We start from the raw sequence: 6,266 nt of genomic DNA, 5'->3' as shown, positions 1-6,266 counted from the left end.
GGGATTTTATGACTCTATGATGTATTTCCAGTTATTTCCTCCCATGTCCAATGGTTGCTCTGAGTGTGACTGTGCAGAGCTCTAGATGTTCTTTTACTTTGATATATTGGAGACAAGGGTGAATGTGACTTCCTCATTCTGCTCTTCTGCCAATGCTGCTGTGGTGAATAAAATGCATTGCTAAATTAATAAGTCATAAAGTTTTTGGGCTCGGGCCACTAAGCTGTCTCTCTGCTTTGCATGCAAGTATGGGAGATATGTTAGCCTGGGGATAGAGTAGCAGCTCCAAAAGGCTGCAGTGAAATGCAATCTGGTTCTGACACAATGCAGCCAGTCAGGCCATCTGTGAGAAGAAGCACCCAAAAAGGTAACTGCCAAAGACTGATAATCCCCAACTGAGCCTCGAAAACTCAAAGCACCCGGCCTAGCCAAGGGGGAGCTTATGACTGAGAGTTGTGGCTGTGGCACTTAAGCTTTATAGTGATGGCAAATGGTTAGGAATATGGGTATTTAGTTTATATTTCCACTTTTGGTGGGGACCACTTTCAGTCCTGAGTCCTTCCCTGGTTCACCAGATAAGGAGATGTGTATGGGCGAGCCAGAGCTATCATGGAATAGGACTCTGGTGTGGTCTGAGCACCCGTCTGTGCAACCCGCACTGCTCAAAGGGTGCCCTGGCAATACGGTACCAGCCCTTCAGTGTCTGTCTCTGAGGGATTAAATCAGCAGAAAACTGACCCTGTGGAATCATAGAACTAAAGAGTGGTTTGTGTTGGAAGGGACCTTAAAGCTCCTCCAGCTCCAACCCCTGCCACAGGCAGGGACACCTTCCACTAGAGCAGGTTGCTCCAAGCCCCTGTGTCCAACCTGCCCTTGAACACTGCCAGGGATGGGGCAGCCACAGGTGCTCTGGGAAGGGCACAGCTTCCCGTAGCAGGACGGGTGGATGGTGTGAGGCATGGGGATGGTCCCCCTCCCTGGCTGCAGCAAGCTCTGGGCTTCCCTCAGCTGTAATCCCACACTCACTCATGCCACTGGCTTGTGTCCAGCCTTCCCCCTGGCAGGGGCTATCTATGCCTCACACCTCGATTCCCACCGCGGCCCCGGAGACAACAGGGATTGATGGGGAACCACTGACCAGCTGGGGCTGGTACGTGGGGTCCTGGGGCTGGAGAAGAGGCCGTGTGCTGTGCAGCCCCTGGGGTGTGCAGATGAACAGGGTGCTACACTGCAAGAGGCTCTGTGCAGGGCACCACAACAGACTTGCCTCTAAATGCCCTCATAATGTGGTTTCTCTAGCTCTGTGTGCCTTGCATTACACAGGGACCTACCCAAGAGGGAAGGCTGCACAGGTTCATCATTCCTCCCTCTGTGCCCTTCATTCCTCTCCTCAGCTAATGGAAATGTGAAGTTTTGATCTCATTCACTCCGGGTGGAGAAGCAGTGGCAAAGCAGGTCTCACCCTGAGGCCTTTCCACACGCCGTGCACGGCTGTGGTGTCCATCAGTCAGGGAGTACTTCTTGTGGAGATCAGCTCCCAGGAGCGGAGCAGAGAAATGAGGGCCTGAAACTAAGAGAAAATTCAGATTCTGAGAAACAAAACGAGGCTGATGAGGTTGTGCAAAGAGGAGCCTGCAGATAGGATTGGGGACTGGCACAGAACGGAGACATGGTGGAAAACACGTTGCATCACCTCAGTGAGATGTAGCTAATGTCACCACCATCTAGGGATGAGGGTCACAACACACCCTATTACTTTGTGCATCATTCTAGGATATACGTTGTGATATGGGAAGGGTTGGTAGAACAGCACAGAGAGCATCTTCCTGCTGTTCAGAATAGCTTGAAAGGAACAAATCTGTTTTAGAACTAAATGCTTGGTGCCACCTGCAGAAAGAGAGAACTACTCGTGCCTGTTTGCTGCTTTTCTGACAAATACCTCGTTTCCAGAGAGAAGTGGTACAAGCACAAAGCTGTGTTCTGCATCCAGGTTTCATCCTGCTCTGGTGGGCCAATTTTCCTAAAAGCCTTTGACGCAGTTACAGCCCTTGAGAAACCATTCACTTGAACACACTGCACAGTTCAACACCAGGGATGAAATCAGGTGCCAGCCTGTGGGGTGACTAAATGTAGGATACAGCGCAGAAGGATGCTATGTAGCATCTGATCTGGAATTTATCTCCAGGAGGCTGTGGCAGAACAGGATAAATCACAACATATGAATGCTTCGTGTGTGGTGGAGGGTGCATCAACTGCAGCCTTGGTTCAAGCTGGTGGTTCACTTACCACTGTGCTCTTGGAAACTGAACAAAAAGACCAATTACCACCTATTTCTGTAATGACAGCTAAGGGTTGATGTTCCTCTTTGGTTTCCCTGCCAAAGCAATGAACTGCATGTCAAAGCTTGTACTTACAAAGGTGAAGGCTACAGGAATTGAGGTGGTGGTTTGTGCGTCAGTGAGAACAGGAGTCATCTAATGGGCTCCTGAAATAAGAGGAGGACAGCCTTTAGTGCAGGCCATGCTAATGACCCTGCTTTGGAAATGGTGAACACTAGAAGCCCTGCTTGGTTTTCTCCTTCTGTGTTCAAGGAGACAAAGCCCAATATTGTAAATACCTGACCCTTGTTTTCAGCCTCTCTTACCAACGGGAACAGTCCAGTGAGGCCCTGGAAACTACCTGCTATAAACCAGCTGAACACACACACTTTTCACTCAAGCAGGGTCCCTTCCATTGTCACTCCCTCTCATGTACAAATGTTAAAGCAGCTCAATCAGAAGTGAGCTGGGAGAGCACAGTTAAAACCTCCAGCTCCCAAATGCCCCGAGCAGCGCAGATACAACACCCTGAGGGGCTGCAAAGGTACATCATTCAGCAGAGCTCAGCTCAAGGGTTAGATTTAAGCATCTCCTGGGCCCCAGCAGTTTCAGACCCACTTTTGGCCATGGTCTGAGCAAGGCCCTCGCCCTGAAATGGAATAGGGTCACCCTTTTCTTACAGCACCTGGTAAATCCCAAACTCTTTCGTTACCTAAAAGCAGGGCTATTTCTCCCACAACAAAGCGATTTTGGTTGCCTCAGCACATCTTGCTCCTCTGTGTAGTTCCAGGGTTTGGGCTTTCACATACTGGAATTTTGGTGTCTCTTTACAGCAAAAAAACCCAACTTTGTATTAGGACAGTTCAGGGTGATAATTACTGTGAACTAGTGTGGAAAAGTGTATCCAAACCTTGAATATCCTCCAGGCATCTGAGTCAAATACAAAGACAGCACAAAGCTTTCATCCCTTCAGTCTGTTTTTCCCACTCTGGTTAATGTCAATATTATTTCAGGAGTATTTCAAAGTAAATCTGAATTACATTGAAGATGTTGATGTGTTCATAGAGATTTTCATTCTTTTTAGGACTGCTCAAGTGCTAAAACCCTTCCTCTTGCCTTAAGACTTCACCAAAATGATCCAACTGAAAATGGCATGATTCTGAGACAGAGCTGAAGGAGATCTCTGTGGTGCCAGTATTGATTTTACAAACACCCGGTGCAATCCTGCTGCTATTTTTAACGGCCTCCCTCAGCTAAAAAAGGAAAGAATAGCAGAAGATGTAGAAAATGTGAAGAGGAAGTACTGCAGAGTGAACCCAGAGCCCTGCGCAGAGAGGAAATGAGTCAGGCAGTTGCTAAGTTAAGGCAGTTGCCTATTTACAGAGGAATTACAAGAGTTAAAGGGGTGCCTTACGAAATTCCCAATCAAAATATGCTGAGCAGAGTGCAGATGCCATGAGGATGCTCTTAGAATAAATGCGTCTGGATTAAACCACTGAATTGCCTGAGGTTTGCCCTGTGTTAGCAGAGATAATACAGTCAGTCAGCCACAGGCATCGATGGGAGGCAGAAGGCACAGGACAAACCCATTTCTAGCCTCAGCAAACACTGGTGATGTGGTATAAAGCGAGCTCGGTTCAATAAGGTACAATCTTTCTTCTCTCCCTTTGTAGGCCACTTGTAACCCCAGCCTGGAGGAACGTCAGGTGGGAAGGGATGGGCATGGCTCATCTTTGTGGCTGGTGAACTGGGGAGTCGCAGGGATCTGCTGCCAGAGTGGTGCACACCATCTGCATGAGAGGTGCCCCAGTATCACCAGCATCTTCAAGGCAGGCCACAGAGCAACGTTTCAATCTACCAGGCTCTACCCCTGCACGGCTGATCCTCGTTCTCACCAGATACACATGGTTAACCAGCTGGAATGGAGAGAAAATTAAAGTCCTTCCTCCCACTCGCATCTACTGCCCATAATTCATGGGCAAAATACATTTCTCTCTGGTAAGAGAGAAACTAAGTAAAAAGACTCATAACACTGCTCAGTCATAGAATAAAATCTAGTAGTAAATCATAGCCTGTAAGACATGTTGCAGAGCAGGGCTGTTGCCTCCCAGCAGCTCAGGCTGATGTGACGGTGCATTCTCCTGTTGTCTCTGTGGTTTGGGTCCCTGACTGCACTACAAGGTCTAGTGTAAGCAGAGGGAGGAATTTATATCCACTCAGGTGAGGTATGAATCACATCCTATTCTGTTGAACTGCAAAGCTTTTACAGGGTTTTGGTTCATGTCTAGTGAAAATGTTATTATCACTTTAAGACATTCCCCAGTCTCGGGGAATGAGAAAAGCAGGGATGACGTGATGCTGAATTCAGGCTGTGGAAAACATCTTGGCTATGACACTTATCTCTGAGTTTCTGTGTCATCTGGACTTTCCTAGCAGAATAGCTCACATAGCTCAGGCAGCTGGATGGATGCAGTGGCTACGGAGGAATTCCTGCCCCTGATGTGCTGCTCTCTTCCACATCTGCAGCCATATGGCCTTGAGTTATTGTGGAACAAGATTTCTCCCGACTGCTTTTGTCTGGTTTTGGCCATGGGTGTTCAGCCCAGATGAGAACCATTACTCCATCCTATTTATGTGAATACTCCAAAGATAGGAAGGGGGGACCTACAGTGTAACCTGGCATAGATTGAAGGCACAGGGACTAATCTCTGGTGTGTGATTTTGCTGTTCTTCTGCAAGAGAGACTCTGTCTCACTGGCACAAATGATCTTAAAGGTAACTTTAAGAAGTATCTGAACCCAGTTCATGGTTCTTACAACTCTTTGGAAAGGTGTTCCTGCCTTGTGGGGAATGGCAATGGAAGTTAGCAACCACTGGACAGAGTTATGTTTGTCTGGTTTTGTGCCTGCACTGTACATGTGGCCAGGACCTGGTCAGGACCATGTTTAAGAAGGAGCTGAAGGAGAGGTGGAGGTCTGAGTGATGCCACAGACCAGCTCCCTGTTCTGCAGGTGGATTACAGCTCACTGGGAGCCGTGCTCCGGTCCCTGGCTCATACATTAAGCAGTAATGTGTCACTGCCAGGGGTGCAATCCGGGTTTCCTTCCAGCTTGGCACACGTTACCTTCTGCAGGGCCGTGTGTGAGCGCCCGGCTGGGCTCGGAGCTCACGCAGCAGCTCCAAGCACAGCCCAAGGCGATGAGCTTCGGTCACCCTCGGCTCAGCAGACTTCCCTCCCTGCTTCTTGCGATCCTTCTCTTTCTTTTGAACGAAATAAGCAGCTTGCTTCTTTCTTACCCTGCTTTTACTCTCGCTTCAATGGCAGCATTTTCCTTGCAGGAGCCACCTGCGGTGTGCCCAGGATAAGGTCCATCAGCACAACTTGCGTGAGGCAACAGTGACATCCAGTGGTCCCCATGGTCTGCAAACATCTGCAGCATCCCCGTGATTCATGGTGTGTGATGGGCAAACTGGGTCCCCACTGATACCGACGGGTGCTTTTCACTTCTTTAGTAGAGTCTTTACATGAAGTTCTTTAGTGTAATTAAGCCCTTTCATGCCTTGTCCTGGCTGGAACATGATTACACCTTTGATAAAGGAAGGGGAAGAACTTGTGCAGAATAAGACAGAAATGAAATTTCCTCTTATGTGTCGCAGAAACCTTAAAAAAGCTGTGTTGGTGGCTTCTCTGCACAACTGTTATGGGATGTGGCTGTAGGTCCTTCTGCTATTGTATGTTTTTGCTGTGCTCACCTAGTAGGAGGTCTAGTTAGGCTGAACACTTACTCTAATCACCAGCTCCTTGTGCTTCTCAAGCCAAAGTTTACAGTCACTGAGTTCTGCAGGTAAAAGGCATCTTGGGATGTGTTTAAGTTTTGTGGCAAAAAGAACCACCTCTTCGTCTTATCTCCTAGAAAGCACATGCCTGGGATTGTGATTCCAGTGGGG

The sequence above is a fragment of the Nestor notabilis genome, unplaced genomic scaffold (genome assembly GCF_000696875.1).
Source record: "Nestor notabilis isolate BGI_N333 unplaced genomic scaffold, ASM69687v1 scaffold8017, whole genome shotgun sequence".
NCBI lineage: Eukaryota > Metazoa > Chordata > Aves > Psittaciformes > Psittacidae > Nestor > Nestor notabilis.
This window is presented reverse-complemented; position numbering follows the sequence as displayed.